Here is a 26,065-nt window from a genome sequence, read left to right on the forward strand (position 1 = left end):
TGTGATTCTTTCCACTACGTGTCTTGCCGCTTCGACGAGTTAACACATATTGCAAGTTCTACTCGCGCGCATGCTATTTATAATGTGTACTTCCGTATTATGTAAGCATCATTGAATGAAAAAATAGTTTTCCCTGTTATCTCACATGTATTAAATTATTATGTCTAAAGTATGATAAACAGTTGTGCATATAAAAGAGGCGATTAATATCTATCTTGATTTATGTTCCGTGAATAATTGCATTACTTAATTAATTTTATGAAATATTTACATTCTTTTGTGTTTTTTTGTGGTATAGACTGTTTAGAACAGATTGAAAAATGAACTTATGTTTTGTGCGCGCATTAAAGCAACCGTACTAGCTGGTTTTTTTATTCGATCATTCCTACTAAAATTTTGTAGAGAAAAGCAGTGTACATATTCAAAATGTTTTACAAGAAATAATGTTATATTGTTAGTAGTTAATTGTTTATCAACTCTGAACGTAACTATAATATTAGGTGTACAAGTGAATAACCCAATTATTTTAAGCAGTTATGAAATCAATTTTAAATTGAATAGATTTTCCCGCTCTTTTGTGATTATGCAATGTTGACATATAGCTATTAGAAAGAACATATAGTTTGGCGAAAGGCCCAACATAACCTTTAAAAGTATTCAGTTCAGTACAGTCGAAAATGGCAACAGATAAGGTGCATATCCGACACTGCATTCTTTACGAATTCCAACAAGGAAAAAATGCTGCAAGAGCGTGCGAATCGATTTGTTCCTTTCTCGGCGAAGGTGTTGTATCGTACGATGTGTGCGCATTTTGGTTTAAGCGGTTTAAAAGCGGTAATTTCAGTCTAATCGACAAACAACGCCCTGGAAGCCCTACGAAGTGCGATAATGATGATTTGGAATAACTGCTCGCTGAGAATTCGGCACAAACACAAAAAGAGCTTGCAGAACAGTTGGGAGTAACGCAGCAAACGATTTCCAAACGCCTATATGAGATAGGAAAGATCCAGAAAGAAGGAAAATAGGTTCCGCATGAACTCACTGAAACCAACAAAAATCAACGAGTGGCAGCGTGTCTTTCTCTTCTCAATAAGCTGCGTCGAAAGTCTTTCTTGTGGAAAATCATTACGGGCGATGGGAAATGGATACTCTATTATAATCCGAAACGTAGAAAGTCATGGGTAAATCCCGGTGAATCATCAAAATCGGTCGCAAAACCCAATCGCTTCGGAAAGAAGGTTCTTCTCTGCATTTGATGGGATATCAAGGGTGTGCTTTATTATGAGTTGTTGGAACAACTCATGCAACACGCCTTGTCCGATATGCACTTCCAATCAGTGGATGAGATCCGAAAATGGCTTGACGACTTTATCGTATCCAAAGACGTAACATTTTTCCGAGATGGAATTCATCAGCTACCTGAAAGATGGCTTAAAGTTATAGAAAGCAACGGCGAATACTTTGATTGAATAATTTAATTTACTTTCTTTTAAAATAAACCTTGAATGTAGCTGAAAAAATTGGATTATTCATTTGTATACTTAATATTATAGGAACTAATTGTATTAACACTTTTTAGTCACGCAAATTATTTTTCACTCTTTTTAATGTTATATTATATTACCCATATAATTACCCTTCTAATATATGCTACCATGAACATTGTTAAGTTAAATCATAGATTATTTCGGAGTAACTTAAATATCAGTTGGTGATAATTACTTGTTTGTTTTCAATTTTATTGCTCATTGCGCAATATCTCGATATATTCTCTATGAATTTTTTGGTTCCCCTAGTGGGCATACCACTTCTTTAAATCTCAATGTGTCTATAATATGAAATGAATAAGTGCGAGGTTGGATATATTTCGATGGTAGACAGAAGCTGTGTTGTTGGTTTTCAACGGGCTGTGACATTCCAAGGGATGTTAAGCTGTACGTTATCAGTGTAATTATTAAGAAAATATAAACACTTTCATATGTTGTTTAATAATCTCGACATTTTTCACGACTTTAAAGCCAAGAAACTAAAGTTAGGAAGTAAAATCCTTTTCAACAAGTTTTTAATTACACTGATAAATTGTTCTTGTTTAAATTTCGCAAATTTTTTTGAACACTGTTTTCGAAGTTTAATCATTACTTCAGATATAAAAATTTAACATGAGTTTGAATCCTTCTGACACATCTTATTGTTCCGACGAATTGATATATATCGTAAGTTCTATGCTCAGGCTATTTATAATGTGTTTATCAGTCTTTCGTATTACGTAAGTCTATCTAAGAATGAAACTAGTTTTAAAGAATTTTACCGTGTTTTCTTGTATGTAACAAAGAATCATTAATTCATATTACGTAAACTATGACAAATAATTGTGCATATAAAAGATATGATTGTTGCTAATTACGGCTTACGTACCGTCCAGAATTAAATTATTTATTCGGTATTAAGAAATATTACTTTGTCCCCCGAAATGTTTTGTTCGATTTATGCTTTTTAGAAGAAATTGGGAATTGCAACCACCTCCTCTTCTACTTGCATTTAATAAACTGTCTTGAACGGGTGACGTTCTAATTTCAGTAATTCTTATTAAAATTTTACAAGAGAAAGATGCGGATCAAATGTATTTGAGTTATAATAAGTAACACTATTTTGTTATAATAGGTAATTTTATTAACTCTTGGTTTAACGATTATAGAAAATTAATTTTATTAAAATTGTAATTTATTGTAATTAGGGGTAACTAATTTTTAATTGATAATTACCTTTTTATCTCCAATTTTATTGCTTATCATGCAATGCTCCGACATATTCCATATGAGTCTTTAGTGTCCCCGGTAGGTAAGTTGTTTCTTTAAATTTCGGGTGATGTATAGTATGATGCGATTCTATTTGGATAATAGACGTTCTCGAAGGGCTCTTTCCGACATTCCAAGTAATATTAGGTTGCATATTCAAGATCATTATCAAGATAATTATTAAGAAAAGATGAAAGTATATTTTCATTGTAACGTTTAATAATCTAGATATTCTTCATGAGCTTAAAGTCAAGAAGCTAATGTTAAGGAATCAAATTCCTTTAAGTAACTTTTTTGTTATAATGATAACTTATTTTTGTTGAATTTTATAAGTGTGTTTTCCTTCAAACATAGTTTTCGATTGTTAATCTGTATTACAAAAATTTACACTTACAACAATTTAATACAAATTTGAATCCTTCTTACATGTCTTAACGTCCCGACAAATTGAAACGTAATAATGTAAGTTCTTCATTCATTCAAGTTCTTCACGTGCATATTATTTATAATGCGTTCTTATAATCCTTCATATTATGTAAGTTTATATGTAAGATAAACTAATTTTATAAAATACATTATTCTGTTTCCACTTATGGAACAAATAATCACTAATTCACGCCATGACAAATAATTGTGCACATAAGAAAGGCGATTAATACTAATTATAGTTGATGTGCTATCCAGAATTGCATTATGTATTCAATGTTAGGAAATACTTACATTGTTTCCCGAAATGTTTTGTTCGATATATATTTTTTAGAGGAAATTGGAAATTATGACCTTATGCCTTCTACACGCGTCTAATAAACCGTAGGACAGTTGATGTTCCTATTTCGGAAATTCTTATTAAAAGTAAGTTTTCTCTCGCAAGAGAAAGTTATGGTTCAAATGTTTTCTTATAAGGAATAGTGTTATTTTATGATAAATAGTGGTTTATTAACTCTTAGTTTAGCGATTACATGAATCGATTTTATTAAGACTTCCTAATCGAATGGTTTTTCACGCAGTTCCTTTAACATACACACATTGCATTATATTGCACACATAATTGTTGTACTATTGTTCGTTACTATAACCCTTAGTAAATATTATAGATTACAAATTATTTCAGAAGATGTGTAGGATGTCAGAGCAATTGATTTTAATAGTGATAATTACTGTTTATTTATATTTGTAAGTTGCCATATATAATTTTATGTCTTGTGTCTTTTGGATTATCTCCTCTCATTTGTTACATTATTAAACATCTTTTGTGTTGTGGGATGTCTCAAATATTTTTGCTTGAGGAAAAATATAGAAAAGATAAAAATAATAAGTATGAAGATATAGAATGGAGATTCTGATAGGTGAGAAGTTTTCATATATAATTCTATTTGTTATAATTAAAAATAACGAAACTTTAATTGATAATCACCTGCTTATCTTCAACGTTATTGCCTGTCACGACATATTCCGCGTGGGTCTTTTAGTCTTCCTGATGGGCAAGTCACTTCTTCAAATTGTGGAGCATCTATAATATGAGCTGTTGTATATGTTGCAGGTGTTATAGGTGCAGGCGGTGTAGTAACAATTGGTCTAGTTGGTGTAGTTGATGTTAGATATATTTTAGTAGTAAATGGAAGATATGTTATTGGTTCTCGACGGGCTCTTATTGACATTCCAAGTGATATTAAGTTGAATGTTATTAATATAATTATCAAGAAGACATGAAGAAATATTTTCATTATACTGTTTAATAAACTCGATATTCTTCACGATCCGAATGATAAAAAACTGAAGTAAGAGAATCAAATTCTCTCTTTTCTTAGCAACTTCCTTATTATATTTATAAACTTCTTGTCCTTTCAAATTCCATTAAACACGGTTTCAATTAAACTGTTTTCCTCTTATAAGAATTTAGTACGTGTTTGTGTGAATCTTTCCACCACGTGTTTTACCGTTTCGACGAGTTAACACATATTGCAAGTTCTACTCGCGCGCATGCTATTTATAATGCGTACTTCCGTATTACGTAAACCTCATTGTTAATGGAAAAGTAGTTTTTCCAGTTATCCCACATTATAAATTATTAAAATATGATAAACAGTTATGCATATAAAAGAGGCGATTAGTATCTATCTTGATTTATGTTCCGTGAATAATTGCGTGAATAATTGCATTACTTAATTAATTTTATGAAATATTTACATTTTTTAATGTTTTTTTGTGATATAGACTGTTTAGAAGAGATTGAAAAATGAACTTATGTTTTGTGCGCGCATTAAAGCAACTGTACTAGCTGGCTATTTTATTTGACCATTCCTACTAAAATTTCGTAGGAAAGAGCAGTGCATATGTTCATAAAGTTTTATAAGAAATAGTGTTATATTGTTAGTACTTAGTTGTTTATTAATTCTGAACGTAACTATTATATGAACTAACTGTATTAATACTTTTTAGTCACGCGAATTATTTTTCACTCTTTTTAACGTTATGTTATATTACATATATAATTACCGTTCTAGGATCTGCTATCATGAACGTTGTTAAATTAAATCATAGATTATTTCGGAATAACTTAAATATCAGTTCGTGATAATTACTTGTTTGTCTTCAATTTTATTGCTTATTGCTCAATATCTCGACATATTCCCTGTGAATCTTTTAATTCCCTTAGTGGGCAAATCACTTCTTTAAATCTCGGAGTGTCCATATAATAAGGTGGGTAAATGTGAGGTTCTGTTGGATGTATTTCGGTGGTAGACGGAAGCTATGTTGTTGGTTTTTGACGGGCTATGACATTCCAAGGGATGTTAGGCTGAACGTTGTCAGCATAATTATTAAGAAAACATGAACACTTTCATCGTGCTGTTTAATAAACTCCATATTTTTCACGACTTTAAAGCCAAGAAAATAAAAGTTAGGAAGTCAAATTCTTTTCAACAAATTTTTTATTACACTGATAAATTGTTCTTGTTTAAATTTCGCAAATTCCTTTGTACACAGTTTTCGCAGTTTAATCATTATTTCAGATATAAAAATTTAATAAAAGTTTGAATCATCTTTCTCTTATTCTCGTTCTGACGAATTAACACATATTGTAAGTTCTATGCGCAGGCTATTTATAATGCGTTTATCAGTCCTTCGTATTATGTAAGTCTCTCTCTCTATCTAAGAGCGAAACTAGTTTTATAAAGAATCTTATCCTGTTTTCTTATATGTAACAAATAATCATTAATCTAAATTATTTGAATGGTGACAAATACCATGTACATATAAAGGATATGATTATTGCTAATTACCGTAAAGAATTAAATTATTTATTCGATATTAAGAAATATTCATTTTGTCCCCCGAAATGTTCTGTTCGATTTATATCTTTTAGAAGAGATTGAGAATTGGGACCACCTTGCCTTCTATATGCATTTAATAAATAGCTTTGAACCGGTGACGTTGTAATTGTGGTAATTTTTATAAAAATTTCACAAGAAAAAGATATGGTTCAAATGTATTTTTGTCTTAACAAAAAATGTTATGTTATAGTAGATAATTGCTTATTAATTCTTAACGTAACAATTATATGAATCAATTTTATTAAGACTTCTTAATTATTATACAATTTTCTAACATAATATATTATATTACACACATAATTGTCCTATTATTTTCCGTTACCATAAACATTAGTAAATTATTATAGATTATAGTTTATTTCAGAAAACATATAGAATATCAGAACAATTGATTTTATTAGTGATAATTAATGTTTATTTACATTTGTAAATTGCCATATATGTTATTTTATGTTTCTTGAATAACCTCTTCGCACCTGTTGTATTGTTTGATAATTTTTGTGATATGCTTCAAATATTTAGATTCTCTAAGGGTAAATATAAAAGATAAAAGTAATTAATGAAATGAATATATAGAATGGAGATCTTGATAAATGAGAAGATTTTATGTATAATTTCTTTTGTAGTAATTAAAGATAACAAATTTTTACTTGATAATTACTTGCTTGTCTTCAATGTTATGGCTTATCCCGCAATATCTCGACATACACCGCGTGAGTCTTTTAGTTACCCTGGTGGACAAATCGCAGCTCTGAGATTCGGGGTATCTATAAAATGATATCCTGGGTGAATACTATAACCTGTTGGATATATTTCAGCAGTATGCGGGAACTGTGTTGTTTGTTCTCGACGGGTCCTTTTTGACGTTCCAAATGATTAGGTTGAGCGTTATCAGCATTATTATTAAGGAAATATGCAAAAATATTTTCATTATACTGTTTAATGATTTCGAAATTCTTCACTGACTTTAAAGCCAAGGAACTGATGTTTAGAAAACAACTTTTTTTTTAAACCTTTTTTATTATATTGATAAATTGTTTTTGTAGAATTTTGCAAGTTCCTTTAAACACAGTTTTAACACAGTTTTTGCAAGTTAATCTGTATTTCACTTATAAAAATTTAATACAAATTACAATCTTCTCGATACGTTTTAGCATCCCAACGAATTAATACATATTGAGAGTTCCGGCAACGTGCATCTTATTTATAGTATATTTTTGTAATCTTTCGTATTACGTAATCATGAGCAAAACAAGTTTTAAATGTACGTTATCCTGCTTGTACACATGTGACAAATTATCATATCTACAGTATAAGAAACATTTATAAATCTGAAATAGTCGAAGGATACTAAATAATCTTGGTTTATCTGCCGCGAAGAATTTCATTATTTATTTGATATTAAGAAATACTTACATAGTCTTCCGAAACATTTTACTTGATACATACTTCTTAGAGGAGATTGGAAATTGAATTTATGTCCTGTATGCACTTTTAGTAAACCGTGCTGACGTTTCTTATTTTAGAAATTTTTACTAAAAAATCTGCCAGAAAAAGGATATGGTTCAAATGTTTTTGAGTTTCAATAAGAAGCAGAGTGTTATGTCATAATAGGTAATGGTTTATATTAACTCTTAGTGTAACAGTTATTATAAAAAAATAAGGATCAAGAAAATAATATGGGATATTATATTTTAATTTCCCAAAAATTATTTCATTGCATGGAAAAAAATATTCAGGAAAAATTATTAATGCAAGTTTGTACAAAAAATGTTGCTTTTTAATCTTTTTTAAAAAAAGTAATGAAATCAAAAAGTTACGCCCACTGATAATGCGAAAATATATTGTACAAGAAAAACATGATATGAAAAACGAAGTAACGAAAGCAAATAAAATTAAAAATAATAAAACAATGAGAAATAAAATTAAGATTTAGATAAAAACACTTGGCTTACCCAGGATGCATTAAAATAAAAAAGTTGTAATAGATTATACATTTCAATCTTCTAATAATTGCGTTGGTACATTTTATGATTATATAATGGTAATCTATATTTCTAAAAGTTAATATTAAATGTGTTAACACTATTTATATATTTGATAATTTATAATATCTAGGTACGCCAAATGTTTTTGTCTAAATCTTAATTTTATTTTCCATTGTTTTATTATTTTTTATTTTATTTACTTTCGTTGCTTCGTTTTTCATCATACATGTCTTGTACAACATATTTTCGCATTATCAGTTGGCATAACTTTTCGATTTCATTACTTTTTTTGAAAAAGATTAAGAAGTAACATTTTTTGTACAAACTTGCATTAATAATTTTTCCTAAAATTTTTTCCATGCAACGAAATAATTTTTGGGAAATTAAAATATAACATCCCATATTATTTTCTTGGTCCTTATTTTTTTATAACATTTTTAAAAATCTATATTTGCGGAACAAACGCTGGAACGCGTGTACTTGGCGTTTTCTTTCATTTTTTTTAAAAGTAATTTTGTTTGGATTTCACATTCTTTTTTACATACATTTGAATTATTATAAATAATACTGAGTTGGTAACATTTTCATCAAATATTGAAGATCCTTTTCTTAACAGTTTGATGTCACTTATCTTATGCACATATATTCTATATATTAGAGTATATTCTCAAGTTCAACACAAAAGGTTAAGTTATATTTATTACTTTCAATCAAGAAATATAATTCTGTTACTGTTATCGTTGCATTTAAAGTTACAGATTAACATCTGTACTAAAAAATTACAGACAAGAAATTACTTATCTTCTAACATAAGTAGCATTAACTACGCAGTGGTCACTCATTGTTTATTGAAAAATTTACTATCACCACTACTAATTTTACAAAAACTATTCATTATGACTCTGATAATTTAAAGAGTAATGAATTGTTATAGAAAGCACTGAGTTGACATGGATCTGTCAAGATAATGATCTTCAAACTTGATAAAAACAATACTAACTCAGTACTTCCTATAATAATTCATTACTGTGTGTGATAACGAATAGTTTGTGTAGAATTAGTAATGATGATAGCAAGTTCTTCAATAAACAATGAGTGACCACTTTGTAGCGCTGTTACGTTAGAAAGTTAAAAGTAATTTTTTGTTTGTAATTTTTTAATACAGATATTAATCACTTTAAATGCAACGATAACAGTAACAGAGTTATATTTCTTGGATAATAGTAATAAATATAACTGAACCTTTTGTGTTAAACTTAAGAATACACGTGCATGAGATACGCATTATCGAACTGTCAAGAAAAGAATCTTCAAAACTTGATGAAAACGTTACCAACTCAGTACTTTTTATAATAATTCATTATTACTTAAATTACCAGAGTGCTAACAAATAGTTTTTGAGTAATGAATGAACGTGAACTTAAGACGATCTTAAATATAAGACCGGTCTATGAATATAGTCCATTGGGACGACATAACGTACGACGCACAACGCACTTGTCCCAGTGGAACGATTTGATTGGTTAACTCGGTTCTTCAATCGAAGCGCTGTTACAAATATATGGATGTCACATATGTATCATTTAACTGAAACATTTAAATCAAACTTTAAATAATTATCTGAGTATTTTATAAATAATTATACAAGTTTCAGATGACAAATAATATACAAATAACTGATGCGTACTTAAGTAAAAAAATGGATCGAAGTATCTCACATATAAAATCGCTTCGTTCTTATATGCACTTAACGTGTGTCTTTTTGTAATTGTAATTGATGACAGACAAATTGTTAAGACTCAATAATCATCATACTTTAGATGGTGTTTAGAATAGGATTTACATATACAACAGGAAAATATAAACAAGTGAATTCAAATGTTCAATTTCTAACATCACAAGTCAAAATGTCTACATGAGGTTGTCAATTAATTATTGAAAGCAATGTTCCGATGTTGGAGAGGCTGCACGCGCATACGCGATAATCTCTATTCGAAAGAGAGAGATAGAGACTCTCTGTCTCTCTCTTCCGAATAGAGATTTATCGCGCATACGCGTGCAGCCTCTCAAATATATTGGAAAACTGATCGAAAGTATGATTATTACTTAAAAAAATATAATTCTTTTTCTTTGATGTTTCGTTTTCTGTTGTATGTATAGGTTTCCTGTTGTATATATAGATCTTACTTTAAACACCATCGAAAATGCAATGATTATTAAGCTTCGAAAGAAAACGGAACATGAAAGAAAAAAATTGTATTTTGCTTAGGTGGTAATCATACTATCGATGGTGTTTAGAATAGGATTTAATCAATCGAATATAAATTTTTTTTGCGACGTTGACAACTTTCTGTAGACACTCGGTCTTGTGATTGCATTTAAGAGACAATATAAGACTGCAATAAATTTTAGTTGTCTATGTTACAGCGTTATTTTAATCCCCTATATTACAGAGCGTTAAGTTGTGCTTTCTTTCCTTTTTCGTTTTGACTATAAAAGTTTGTTTGCGATATTAATTAACAACCTCCTGTAGATTCATTATTGCTTAAATTACTAGAGTGGTAACAAGTGGGTTTTACATTATTTTAATTATTAAAATAGTACTGAGTTGGTAACCCAAGTTTTGAAGATCCTTTTCTTGACAATTCAATATCGCTTACCTCTTGCACATGTATTCTACATGTTTTACAAGCATACCACAAAATTTTTGATTAATAGTATAATATAATTAAAACTTGTGATTACCTTATAAATATATATAGAATACATGTGTACAAAGTAAGCGACATTAACCTGTCAAGAACAGGATCTTCAAAACTTGATAAAAATCTCATCAATATCAACTTAATACTTCTTATAATACTCCTCACATTATCAGAATGATGACAAGTAGTTCTTGCAGAATTAGTAGTGGTGATAGCAAGTTTTGAAAATCTTGTTCTTGACAGGTCGATACCGCTTACCTCATATATTTGTATTCTACATGCATTTATAACCATAAAAGTTTTCGTTATATTATACTATTAACCAAGAAATATAATTAAGTTATTGTTACAGTTGCATTTAAAGTGACTAATGTCTTTACTAAATAATTATAGACAAAGATAACTTTCAACCTCCTATAACGTAACAACACTACGCAGTGGTTACTCACTATACTAACGGTACAAACTCATTACTTCCTATAAAAGCTCATTCACTCTTTAAATTACTAGAGTAACAAGTTTTAACAAGTTAACAAGTTTTAGGTAACAAGTAGTTTTTATAGAATTAATAGTGGTGATAGCAAGTTTATTAATAAACAATGAGTAATCACTTAAAAGTAATTTTCTGTCCGTAATTTTTTAGTACACATATTTAATCACTTTAAATATAACTGTAACAACAATAGAATAATATTTCTTGGATAATAATAATAAATATAACTCATACTTTTTGCGATTAACGTATGAATACATGTAGAATACACTTGCATAAGATAAGCGACATCCAACTGTGAAGAAAAGTTAGGTTAAGCATCGATGGACACGTTCGCGGGCTCAGCACTGAGCGACAAGCGTGTTCACAGTCGCCACTTATACAGATCTGATGGAACTGGACATTTTGACGACGAATTTTCGGACGTGATAGTTTTTCACGATTTCGTACTTTGAACTAAAATATTTCGACTTACAGTGCACGTAGGATAAAAGTAAAGACAGTGTTGTTATGTAAGTCGACTCCAAGGAATTTATTGAGCTCACTTAGAACTCGATCAGATTAGCAGTTTGGGTGATACGATAATCTTGTGTCCGATCAACCAAGTGCTTCGCGTAAAGATACCCGGCCGGTCTCGCGGCCCATGCGCGTCGCGTCGCTTTCGCGTGCACTTGGCGCGAGACACTGCTGTGTCTCTTGATTCGCGTAAAGAGACCCCGATCGGTCTCGCGGCCCATGCACGTCACGTCGCTCTCGCGTGCACTTGGCGCGAGACACTGTTGTGTCTCTTGCTGAATTGGTTTTGTTAAGACTTTTTAATCGAATAATTTTTCATACAGTTCCAACATATTATACTATTACACATACATAATTCTTATAGTACTTTTCGTTACCATAAGCATCTGTAAATTATTATAGATTACAGATTATTCCAGGAGATATATAGAACGTCAGAATAATTGACTTCATTAGTGATAATTAATATTTATTCACATTTGTAAGTTGTCATATGTTATTTTATGTCCCTTGTATTAATTTTTCACATCTGCTGTATTGTTTGATGCGTGATTTTTGTGATGTGGAACGTTTCACATAGTATTCAAATAGTATTAAGCCTCCATGAAAAGAAATATAAAAGATAAAAATAGTAAATGAAATAAATATATAGAATGGAGATTACGATAAATGAGAAGATATCATGTATAATTTCTTTTGTTGTAACTAAGGGTAGCAAATTTTTATTGGATAATTACCTGCTTGTCTTTAATGCTATTGCTTGTCGCGACATATTCCGCGTGGATCTTTTAGTTTCCCTGGTGGGCAAATCACTTCTTTAAAATTCGGAGTGTCTATAATATTAGCTGTAGGCCTTGCAGGTGGTGCAGTTGGTGTAGGATATGCGTTGGTCGTAGACGAAGGCTGTGTTGCTGGATGGACTCTTTTTGACTTTCCAAATGATATTAGACTGAACATTATCAGCATAATTATTAAGAAAACATGGAGGAACATTTTCATTGTGCTGTTTAATTATCGCAATATTCTTCATCACCTTAAAGCCAAGAAATTAAAATTAGGAAGTCAATTTCTTTTCAACAACTTTTTTGTTATAGTGATAACGTATTCTTGTTGAATGTCGTAAGATTCTTTAAACACAGTTTTCTACGTTAATCTATATTTCACTTACAAAATTTATATTTCACTTATAAAATTTAACACGAATTTCTTTCCGATACGTCTTACCGTTCCGACGAATTAACACGTATTGTAAGTTTTCTCACATACATGCTATTTATAATGAGTTCTTATAGTCTTTTTTATTACGTAAACCTATCTATCAGCAAAACTGGTTTTACAAGATACCATATCCTGTTTCTACGTATGTAAAATAATCACTAATCTACGCTATGACAAATAACTAAGCATATAAAACAGTCGATTAATAACAATAATGCTACTCGTGATTTATGTGTTGTCCAAAATTGCATTATGTATTTGATGTTAGGAAATACTTACATTTTTCTCTGAAAGGTTTTTCCAATATACATTTTTTAGAGGATATTCGAAATTGGACTTTTGCTTTTTACGCACATCTAATGAATCGTGTGGAAAGGTTTACATTCTAATTTCGGTAACTCTTATTAAAATGCCATAAGAAAAAAGTCCAGTTCAAATGCTTTTGAGTTTTAATAAGAAACACTGTTATGTTATAGTAAGTTGTTTATTAACTCTTAGTGTCACAATTATAATAAATTAATTTTGTTAAGACTCTTTAATCGAGTAATTTTTCATGCAGTTTTAACATACTATATTATATTACATACATAACACTTATACTAGTTATCGTTATTACAAACATCAGTAAATTATTATAGATTATAGATTATTCCAGAAGATATATAAAACATCAGAACTTCATTGACTTCATTAGTGATAATTAATGTTTATTTATATTTGTAAGTTGCCATATGCTATTTTGTGTTTCTTGAATTACTTTCTTTCATTTTCTGTATTATCAGATATTTCTTTTGTGGTGGAACGTGTCAAATATTCAGGCCTGCAGAGAAATGTATAAAAGATGGAAATAATAAGTATGAAAATATATAGAATGGAGATCTCCTGAGAGATATGAAAAGTTTTCATATATATATAATTTCATTTATTGTAAATAGAGGTAGCAGATTTTTGGTAGCAGATAATTGATAATTACCTGCTTATTTTCAATTTTATTATTTATCACGTCGTAATTTCCGACATATTCCGTGTGGATCTATAAGTTCTCCTGGTGGACAAGTCGCTTCTTTCGGGAAGTGTCTTATATGAGGTGGTTCTACTTCGATGACAGACACTCCTCGACGGACTCTTTTTGACATTCCAAGCGATATTAGGCCCGACATTATCAGCATAATTGTTAAGAAAACATGAAGGAATATTTTCATTGTACCGTTTAATAATCCCAATGTTCTTCACAAATTTAAATCCAAGAAACTAAAGTTATGAAATCAAATTTTTTTAGTAACTTTTTTTATTACAGTATGACAACTTATTCTTGTTGAATTTCGTAAGGTCTTTTAAACACAGTTTTCATACGTTCAATCTGTATTTCACTTACGGAAATTTAATACGAGTTTAGATCTTTCCGACACGTCTTACCGTCTCGACAAATTCACATGTATTGTAAGTTTTTCACGTGTATGCGCGTTTATAATGCGTTCTTATAGTCTTTCATGTTACGTAAGCCTATTTACGAGCAAAACCAGTTTTACTAAGTACTTTATCCTGTTTCCATGTATGTAACAAATACAAATCTACGCTATGCGAAATAATTGCGCATATAAAACATGCGATTAATACTAAACTGCATAATGGAAATATTCCCTCGTGTTTTCTTAACATTTATGCTGATTGTCCACCTTAATATCGCTTGGAATGTCAAAAAAAGCCCGTTGAGAATCGTCTGTCATCCAAATAGAACCTCCACATATAATATTTTGTCCGACATATATTTTTTAGAAGAGATTGGACCTGTCTTCTAGGCGCATCTAATGAACCGCGTAGATCGGCAAACGTCCTAATTTTGTTAATTTTTATTCAAATTTCACAGATGAAAGATGTGGTTCAAATGTTTCCGAGTTTTAATAAAACACAGTGTCATGTCATAATAGGTAGTTGTTTATTAACTCTTAGTCTCACAATTATAGAAAACTAATTTATTAAGACTTTTTAATCGAATGATTTTTCATGGAGTTCTAACATATTATATTATATTACATATATGATTCTTATTCTAATTTTTGTTATCACGAACATCAGTAAATTATTATATAGTTTATAGATCATTCCAGGAGATATGTAGGATGTCAGAATAATTGACTTCAATAGTGATAATTAATGTTTATTTATATTTATAAATTGCCATATGTTATTTTGTGTCTCTTGAATAACTTCCTCTCATTTGTTGTATCATTAGACATTTTTTTGTCGTAAAATGTCTTAAATATTTATGTCTAAAGAAAAATATATAAAGAAGGAAATAATAAGTGTGAAAATATAGAATAGAGATTCTGATAGATATGAGAAGTTTTTATATATAATTTCATTTATTGTAATTAAAGGTAGGAAATTTTTAATTTATGATTACCTGCTTATCTTCAATTTTATTGTTTATCACACAGTATCCTGACATATTTCGTGCGGGTTTCTTTGCTTTCCTGGTGGGCAAGTCGAGGGACGAGGTAGTCCTATTTCGACGATAGACGGTTCGCGACGGGCTCTTTTTGACATTCCAAGTGATATTAGGCTGGACATTGCCAGTATAATTATTAAGAAAACATGAAGGAATATTTTCATTGTGCTCTTTAATAATCTCGATATTCTTCACAACTTTAAAGCCAAAAAACTAAAGTTATGTCACAAATTCTTTTTGGTAACTTTTTTTTTATATAGTATGAAAACTTATTTTTGTTGAATTTCGTAAAGTCTTTTAAACACAGTTTTCACACGTTAATCTGTATTTCATTTGCGGAATTTTAATACGAGTTTGAATCCTTCCGATACGTCTTACCATCTCGACAAATTAACACGTATTGTATGTTCTTTTCAAGTGCACGCTATTTATAATTCGTTCCTGTAGTTTTTCGTATTATGTAAACCTATCTAGCAAAACAAGTTTTATAAAAAATCTTATCCTGTTCTCACTTATACAACAATCATTAATCTCATCACTCATCTACTAATCTAAACTATCATAAATATACTCGTTAACAAAATTATCGCATAAGTAAATTCATGTCAAAATTTCGCACGATTTTAAATAAGCATAATACTGCGAAACATTATCATATTTGAAATTTTTTTTTTTAAAGGGTGTAAAGGGTTTTTTTTAAAGTCTGTACTTTAAGAAGCATTTGTCGAATTTTGAATTTATTTTTCCCCCTTCTCGCAGTCTTTTCAAAAGTAAAGACGTGTTACGTTTCTAAAAAAAATTGCACAATTTGACGTATCTTACGGGGTGGAATAAATTTTTTCGTAAATTTTTTTCGTAAATTTCATGATAACCACCGTAAAGTATAAACTTTTCCCTGCAATTTAAAAGAAAGCAGATTTGTACGATTTTTTTCGCGAAGTTGTGACATATCAAAGTTACGTATGCATTTTTTTTAAATTGTTTAATTTGACGCACTCTACTAGATGGAATGAATTCCTTTTACAAATTTTGTGATAAACATTGTAAAATATCGACGTTCTTTGCAAATAAAAAATAAAGAAAAATTTGCACGACTTTCTTCTATGGTGTTACGGTATATTAATGTTACTTATGCATTTTTAATCAGTTACCGTCAGCATATTACCCGATGCGCACCACGGGGAGGTTGCTGATCGGATTTTGCGCATCATGTGTGTATATGCCCTACGCGCGCATTTTTCACAGCAAAGATAAGGATCCCATGGTAACACTAATACTGACGGTAACTGATTAAAAATGCATAGGTAACATTGATATACCGTAACACCGTACAATAAAGTCGTACGAATCTTTTCTTTATTTTTTTATTTGCAAGAAACGTTAATATTTTACGATGTTTATTATAAAATTTGCAGGAGGAATCATTTTATCCAGTGCGTCAAATTAAACGGTTTAAAAAAAATGCATACGTTACTTTGATATGTCACAACTTCGCGAAAAAAATCATACAAATCTGCTTTTTTTTTAAATTGCAGGGAAAAATTTATATTTTACGGTAGTTATCATGAAATTTACGAGAAAAATTTATTCCGCCCCGTCAGAATATGTCAAACTGTGCAATTTTTTGGAGACGTAACACGTCTTTACTTTTAAAAAGACTGCAGGAAAGGGGGAGAATAAATTCAAAATTCGACAAATGCTTCTTAAAATACAGACTTCATCTTTTAAAATAAAAAAAAATATTTCAAATACGATCATGTTTCGCGATATTATGTTCATTTAAAATTGTGCGAAATTTTGACATAAATTTACCTATGTGATAATTTTGTTGACGAGTATAGTTGTGCGTATAAAAGGTACGATTAATATTAATCACGGTTTATGTATCGTCCAGAATTGCATTATTTATTCAATGTTAAGAAATACTTACATTTTCCCTGATATGTTTTATCCGATATACACTTTTTAGAAGAAATTTGAAATTGGACCTATGTCTTCTAGGCGCATCTAATAAACAGCGCAGAACGACTGACGTTCTAATTTCATTAGTTTTTACTAAAATTTCATAAATGAAAGATGTGGTTCAAATGTTTCCGAGTTTTAATAAGAAACAGTGATATTATATGTGGTAGTGATTTATTAACTCTTACAAGTAACACTACCCAACTGATACTCACCGATTTGAATGAAATTTAACATACTTATTAAACACCGAAAAATATTAAATACGTGTTTTTTTGTTTCGGCTAAATATGCTTTTTAGGGGTAGAAAGCACCTCTCAACTCCTGGAGGTGGAAACAGTTATGGCTAATTATTTCTGAAACAATACATTTTCTGAAAAAAGTGCTTAGGACCAAAGTTGTAGAGTTCAAAGTGATATACTTGATGGCGACCTTGAAATCGACCTTGAGGTGGATTTTCAAGGTCAATTAAATTTGGAAATAATTAACCGTTGCCGGACTTTGACCACATCCTGTATCTATAATCGGTAATTTTATGCGTTGACTAAATCTGTCTTCAGAATTGATTTGTTGAGTTATTTTCCTAAAAAAAGAAAAGAACCTGACGTAATGGGAAAATAAGCGCAAATTTATAGAAAAAATAAGAAGGAGAAAAAAGTTTTATAAGTAACTTCAAAATAGAAGTAAAGATAAGAAAATATAAAATGTCACTCTAATTGTAAGTTAAACATTACCTTCATGCTATATTAGAAATTTTCAAATTTTTATTGCTACTCTGGAGTTATCCACAATACCTTTTACTCTTTATTTTGTATTAGGATTTCATTCGAACATGATCAATTATTATTTTCCTGACTGTCGTTGAGCAAGCATTTTCCAAAATTACTTCTTGATCACTTATTTGCTATGAGCTATCTTGCTCGTGAATTTCGTTCGAATATACTATCAACCATCATTTTCACATCTGTACTTGGGTGAGTGTTCATTGTTTATAGTTTTACGTCAATTGTTCTTACGACTGCTGTTTCTTGTGAATGTTTTCAAAATTCTTTCGGAAAATATTTATTGCAAGTACTTTTCCGTCATTTGTTCCTACGACTATTTTTTGTGTTAATTTCATTTAAGCTTATACAATCATAAACTCTGCTTTCTATGAATTACTTTGAATCTCTGTTATAATATTATTAAAGCATTGTTAATTTGTAAAATTTCGTAATGTCATTAAACCCAAGAAATGTTTTAAAGTTATTATGCCTCACTTTCGAGGACCCAGTATACAATATAGAATCTAGAATAACAGATGAAGAAAGATCAATCGCTTCTCAACTTGCAGATTTGATAAAAGACGCTATCAATTTTGATATATTTAAAGAGACTTATGATACTTTGAACTGTACTGATGCTAGTGTGATTCCTGATGCTGTTTTAGTTGAAGACAATTCAGAAGATGTTTCGGAAGTTGTGCAAGACGATACAAAATTCAAATAAATTGTAGACATTGATTATAAGAAGAGAATAATTATTTCCAAATTTAATTGACCTCGAAAATCCACCTCAAGGTCGATTTCAAGGTCGCCATCAAGTGCATCACTTTGAACTCTACAACTTTGGTCCTAAGCACTTTTTTCAGAAAGTGTATCGTTCAGAAATAATTAGTGATAACTGTTTCCATCTCCAGGAGTTGAGGGGTGCTTTCTACCCCTAAAAAGCGTATTTAGCCGAAACAGAAAAACACGTATTTAATATTTTTCGGTGTTTAATAAGCATGTTAAGTTTCATTCAAATCGGTGAGTAACAGTTGGGTAGTGTTATTTGTTAGTATAACGATTATAGAAAACTAATTTTATTAAGACTTTTGGTCAAATGATTTTTCATACAGTTTTTTAACATAATGTATTATATTACATACATTTAATTGTCATACTATTTTTCGTTACTCTAAACATCAGTAAATTATTGTAGATTACGGTTTATTTAAAAAAAATATATGGAGCAATAGAACAATTGGCTTTATTAGTGATAATTAATATTTATTTACATTTTAAATTACTATATGTTATTTTCTGTCTCTTCAATTACCTCCTTATCCTTAAATCTGCCGTATGATTAGATAAATTTGTGTTGGAGCGTCTCAAATATTTAGGCCTGAGGAGAGATAAATAAAAGTTGGAAATGATATGAATATGTAGAATAGAGATCCTGATAGATAAGAAATTTTCATATATAATTCCATTTGTTGTAATTAAAGATAGCAAATCTTTAATTGATAATCACCTGTTTGTCTTCAATGTTATTGCTTGTCACGACATATCCCGTGTGGGTCTTTTAGCTTCTCTGGTGGACAAGACATTTCTTCAAATTGCGGAGTGTCTATAATATGACCTGCAGCTGGTACACCATATATGAATGATTCAGGTGGTGTAGATTGTGCAGATGGTGTTGAATATATTTCGGTAGTATACGGAAGTTGTGTTGTTGGTTCCCGACGGGCTTTTATTGATATTCCAAGTGATATTAGGTTGGACGTTATAATCAGCATAATTATCAAAAAAACATGAAGGAATATTTTCATTGTGCTATTTAGTAAACTCTATATTCTTCACGATCCTAATAGCAAGAAACTGAGGTTACAGAATCAAATTCTCTCTCTCTTTTTAGCAACTTTCTTATTATATTGATAAACTTCTTGTTGAATGTTCCAAATTCCACTAAACACAGTTTCAGTTAACTTACTTTTTACTTATAAGAATTTAATACGAGTTTGCGTGAATCTTTCCGACACGTGTTTCACCGTTTCAATGAATTAACACATATTGCAAGTTCTATCCACGCGCATGCTATTTATAACGCGTTCTCATAGTCTTCCGTATTATGTAAGTCTCTTTGTCAGTGAAAAAATACAGTTTCAGTAATGTGGCTTTTCTTTTTATCATACATATGACAAATTACTATGCTAAATTATGGTTGTATATAAAAGAGGCGATTGATATCAACCTCGGTTTATGTTCTGTGAAAAATTGCATTAATCAATCAATGCTATCAAATACTTACATTGTTTTTCGAAATGTTTTTTTATGATATAGACTGTTTAGAGGAGATTGGAAAATAAATATATGTCTTGCGCATTTAAGGAACTGTACTAGACAGTTGGCTTTTCTATTTGGTAATTTTTACTAAAATTTTGTAGGAAATAGCAGTTCAAATGTTCATAAGTTTTTATAAGAAATAATGTATATATAGTGTGGCTAAAAAGTTTTGGGCCTAATGTATATAGAGATGATATATATATTAATATGTAGAAATGGTGTAAGTGGCGTTATCTGTATACGACAAACGAAAGCATGTAGTTCAAAGCCTTCTGAATACGGTTGTCAATTTGCATCAATTTCCGTTCATCAAGTTCTCGCCGAGATACAACGTGTTGCGTGTCATGTGTTATTTGTGGTTATCATGAAATCGTATAACGCGCCATCTCACAATGCAGTAGTAATTTTAGCAAGATTTTAGCCAGATTTTAGTAAAAAAAAAAACTGTTACCGCCGGATTTGGCATCGGTGGATTACTTTTTGTTTCCAAAGCTGAAATTGAAGCTATAAGGTCAGCGTTTCGACGATCAGAACTACTCAAAATAACGTAACGAGAGTGTTACGAAGTATTCTAGCAACAGATTTCCAGCACGTTCTGGAGCGGCGTATAATTTTGCAAGGATCATATGTAGAATAATTAATAATAAAAAATGTTTTTACCATATTTTCTTATATATTTTTGTTTTCTTTATGAGCTTAGTCCTAAAACTCTTTAGCAATACTATATAGTTATTATTAGTAACTAGTTATTTATCAACTCGATTTTCACCCACATTCTTTGTCTTACCTTCTCCTTACTGCACCCGCACATTCACTGGAATGATTTGACAATAAATCTGACAGTCGCGCTCCTCAGGACCGTTCACACTATAGGTGCTTGCCAATAGTTATAATTCCACTAATTTTACAGCTATTGGTAAGCATTTATTAGATGTTATGATGTCAACGGTGAGGTCAGATCTATGCGATTGTCAGATCTATGAATAGCGGATATACAGATGCAATAAGGAAAAATAAGAAGGAACAAACTCTTGAAAATCGTTTGAAAAGTGAAAGTAACTCCGAGTATTAATCTACGCTATATAAAAGAAGTGATTATTACGGTTTATATACCGTCTAGAATTGCGTTATTTATTTGATGTTAGGAAATACTTATTTTGTTCCTCGAAATATTTTGTCTGATGTACATCTTTTAGAAGAGATTGGGAATTAAATTTACCTTGCCTTCTATTATATTGGGTGAGTGCAAAAGTTCGTGCGGAGTTTCAATAGATGGAGTTATAAGCGTCGTAAAGTGTTGTCATTAATACTTCCATCTACATATTATATAACGTTGGAAAGGTGACGTCTTCAGCTGTTATTAAAAAAAAAATCATTTGTTTTCATACAAACTGCTTCGAGAAATATCACTTTAAAAATGAGTATCGATAAGGTGCATTTACGGCATGTTATGCTTTACGAGTTTCGGAAGGGAATAAACGTTGCCGCAGCCGTAAAAAACATTCAGGATGTTTATCAGGATGAAGCACCAGCTAAACGAACTGTGGAAAAATGGTTTGCTAAATTTCAGCGCGGAGAATTTAACCTTGAAGACGAGCCACGCTCTGGTCGACCTTCTGACATTGATGACGATGTTTTGCGTACTTTAGTGCTCAATAATCCGCGAATTTCAACAGAAGAAGTTGCTACAGCACTAAACGTTGACCGATCAACCGCTTTTCGGCGTTTAAAAAAGATGGGATTCGATTTGAAGCTCGATATATGGGTGCCCCATTTGCTGACCGAGAAGAACAAAATCAAGCGAATTTCTGCAGCCGTTTCTTTACTCGGGCGGCTCAATAACGAGTCGTTTTTGGATCGACTAGTGACGGGCGATGAGAAATGGCTCCTCTACAACAATGTTCAGCGCAAACGGACATGGAAACAATCAGGTGAGCATGGTGACGCAATGCCAAAGGCCAGTTTGCACCCGATGAAGGTGATGCTCTCTGTTTGGTGGGATTGCAAGGGCATAATCTATTTCGAGCTTCTCCCCGCTGGCGAAACGATTGATTCGGACAAGTACTGTCGCCAATTAACCAATCTGAATCGAGAAATAAAAGAGAAACGTCCGATTTTGTCAAATCGCAAGGGAGTCGTCTTTCATCACGACAACGCCAGACCACACGTTTCGAAAAAGACGCTGCGCAAACTGAAGAGCCTGAAATGCGATGTCTTAACGCATCCACCGTATTCTCCTGATATCGCACCATCTGACTATCACTTGTTCCGGTCATTGCAAAATTATTTAAATGGAAAAAACTTTGACTCTTTGGAGGCCTTAAAAAACGGCGTCTCTTCGTTCTTCGAATCTAAACCGCGCAGTTTTTATGATCGAGGCATCCGTATGCTGCCAGAACATTGGGAAAAGATTATAGAAAACGATGGAGAATATATCATTGATTGAATAAAGATTTTTGTTTGCCTAATCACTGTGTGACTTTTACTCACAAACTCCGCACGAACTTTTGCACTCACCCAATACATTAACGACCCGCGTTGAACGACTGACGTTCTAAATTCGGTAATTTTTATTAAAATTTTACAAGTAAAAAGTCTGGTTCAAATGTTTTTGAGTTTTAATAAGAAACAATGTGATGTTATTAGATTAGTTATATTAGATAATTTATTATTATTAACTCTTAGTTTATTAACTTTCGGTGTAATGATTACATGAATTGATTTTATTAAGACTTATACCCATATTCATTTATAGTATTCATAGTCCTTCCTTATCTTAAGGATGGAGGAAGCCTCGATGAAGGATTCCTTGAATCTCCAAGGCCACCTTATTTCATAAATGGATCTCGAGTCTTTCTTCCAGAAGGAAGAAAGGAAGGAAGGAAGGCTGAGTTCCGAGAGATTTTCACTGTTAGTACTGAAATCCTATAATATATGTGATACGAACTATAGATTTTTAGTACTAGCAGTGGATATCGGAATGCAGCTATAACCTAGCATCAGTTTAGTAGTGCATATTGCAATATAGATAAAGATAATAAAAGCGTACATTATACGGAGCAAGAGCGAATGCCCTTGGCGTAGCTTATCGCTGAGGAAATTATCGAAAAAAAAAGTCCTTCGCCAGAGTCATTTAACCCTTTGAGGCATAGTGATAAGTACACTTACCACCTATTCATTCTCACATTTTCATGAAATATTCCATATTTGAGGGATTCTTGTCGTTTTCAGCTTCTTATATGATATGGGAATATATATGAAAGATTGAAAAGTGTTTTGCATAAGTTGTCTATTTATTATAAATAAACAAAATGTGAAAAATACACATTTTTACAGAAAAAAATCATTTTCCATGAACTATAAGTGAATGTTTTGCTCAAAATCAAGATTTGGGTGTTTTTTGGGTCGCTGATTACGAATCTGAGGTCCAAATTTCAAAATTAATTTCCCAAGATGGCGGATTCAAGATGGCGTGTCATAGAATTTTTATTAAATTAGCTAAAATTGTACTCTGATTAGTTTTTGAGGTCGTTGATTACGAATCTGAGGTTCACACTTTAAAATTCATTTTTCAAGATGGCGGATTCCTGACGGCGGATCATAGAATGTACATAAAATTAGCTAAAATTGTACTCTGATTAGCTTTTGAGCTCGCTGAACATTATCAGCATAATTATTAAGAAGACATGAAGAAATATTTTCATTGTGCTGTTTAATAATCTCGATATTCTTCACGATCCTAATAGCATTGAAGTGACAAAATCAAATTCTCTCTCTTCTTAACAACTTCCTTATTGATTCCCTTCCCTATTGATAAACTTCTTGTTGAATCTTTCAAATTCCATTAAACACAATTTCAGTTAAACCGTTTTTCACTTATAAGAATTTAGTGCATATTGTGTGAATCTTTCCACTACGTGTGGTACCGTTTCGACAAGTTAACACATATTGCAAGTTTTACTCGCGCGCATGCTATTTATAATGCGTACTTCCGTATTATGTAAGCCTCATTGTTAATACAAAAGTAGTTTTTCCTGTTATCACACATGTATTAAATTATTATGTCTAAAGTATGATAAATAGTTATGCATATAAAAGAAGCCATTAATATCAATCTTGATTTAGATTCCGTGAAAAATTGCATTATTTAATTAATTTTATAAAATATTTACATTGTTTTCCACAACGTTTTTTATGATTTAGACTGTAGGTAGAACTGTAGATAGGAGATTGGAAAATTAACTTATGTCTTTTACGCGCATTAAAGGAATTGTTCTAGCTGGCCTTTTTATTTAATAATTCTTACTAAAATTTCGTAGAAAATAACAATGCAAATGTTTATAAAGTTTAGTAATAAATAGTGTTATATTGTTAGTAGCTAGTTGTTTATTAACTCTGAACATTGTTATTATATGAATTAATTGTATTAATATTTCTTAATTATAAATGATTTTTCACATTTTTTAACGTTATATTACATTAATATTATTTAACATTATATTGCATTACACACATAATTACCGTTCTAGTATCTGTTACTATGAACATTATTAAATTAAATCAGATTATTTCAGAGGATAAGACATCAATACACATGATATTATTAATGATAATTAATATATATACAAGGTGTCCGGTAATTAGCTGCCAACTCGAAGTGTGAAAGTAGATGGGTTAAGACAAACATAAAAATCCCATGTCGTTTTGCGAGATTCGCAATAATTATCGAGTTATTAATGACAGAAATCTGAGAAGTGGGAGCGCGCCAACCTAGATGATTGAAGAAGCGTTGAAGAAGCTGCTCAGGCCACAATGCAGCTCAGTCGATCCGGAAACTGTCGCCGGTGCGCGAGGAGAGGAAGGACAACACGCCGCTATTCGTTGTCTTATCTCACCGCAGCTACGTCTCACCGCACACCGCCAGCAGTTGCTTGGTCGACAGGGCCACGCTGTAACCTGAGAAGCTGCGACGCTCCTCCAATCATCCGTTTCAACGCGCGCTCATTCGTCAGATTTTTGTAATTAATAACTCGATAATTATCGCGAAACTCGCAAAACGGCATGAGACTTTTACGAGTATGTATGTATGTATGTATATTCGTATGTATGTCTTAACACAATCTCTCTTCATACTTCGGGTTGGCAGCTAATTACCGGATACCCTGTATATACAGGATGTCCCATTTTAAAGGATTCACTCAAATATCTCAGAAATATTGCGTTAAATCGAAAAATGTTTAAGACAAAAGTTATTTGGCTTGAAAAGGGACATAAGACAGCGATAGCATTTTGTTTAGATGGCGCCACTTTCGAGATATTCACTGATCATCAATTTCCTTAAATGGAAATCCCAACTTTTCATTATATCATTTTTTTAATATACCATTTTATTATATTATTTTTTTATTATATCATATCTTTTTCTATCAACTAATTTGAACAACTATTGTCTGAAACATTTCTGTTTTAAACTTATGGATTTTGAGAGATTTCAGTGTGTAGATTAAAATGGCCTACTCTA

The 26,065-nt window shown here is 31.0% G+C and overlaps 1 protein-coding gene and 2 long non-coding RNA genes across 7 annotated transcripts in view; 1 reads left to right on the plus strand and 2 right to left on the minus strand.

Annotated features, from left to right (window-relative positions):
- LOC105190537 (probable G-protein coupled receptor 158) overlaps window positions 1-26,065 on the plus strand; it is a 250,213-nt gene that overhangs the window by 111,621 nt on the left and 112,527 nt on the right. The window lies entirely within an intron of this gene.
- Window positions 6,566-13,100, minus strand: LOC105190533 (uncharacterized). 3 transcript variants are annotated; one of them, XR_850370.3, is made up of 6 exons: window positions 12,998-13,092; window positions 12,567-12,862; window positions 11,789-12,428; window positions 7,544-7,671; window positions 6,789-6,894; window positions 6,566-6,654 (listed from the first exon to the last, which is right to left on the minus strand). It is a non-coding gene; the product is annotated as an uncharacterized LOC105190533 (long non-coding RNA). The 3 variants fall into 3 exon arrangements; XR_850369.3 differs by having other exon boundaries at window positions 6,789-6,983; XR_003114245.1 differs by having other exon boundaries at window positions 6,789-7,671; window positions 12,998-13,100.
- On the minus strand, window positions 13,518-14,501 carry LOC105190532 (uncharacterized). Of its 2 annotated transcripts, XR_850368.3 has the most exons (3): window positions 14,423-14,501; window positions 14,021-14,298; window positions 13,564-13,867 (listed from the first exon to the last, which is right to left on the minus strand). It is a non-coding gene; the product is annotated as an uncharacterized LOC105190532 (long non-coding RNA). The 2 variants fall into 2 exon arrangements; XR_002163084.2 differs by having other exon boundaries at window positions 13,518-13,867; window positions 14,021-14,501.

This window comes from Harpegnathos saltator, unplaced genomic scaffold (assembly GCF_003227715.2).
Source record: "Harpegnathos saltator strain DR-91 unplaced genomic scaffold, Hsal_v8.6 scaffold832, whole genome shotgun sequence".
Taxonomy (NCBI): domain Eukaryota; kingdom Metazoa; phylum Arthropoda; class Insecta; order Hymenoptera; family Formicidae; genus Harpegnathos; species Harpegnathos saltator.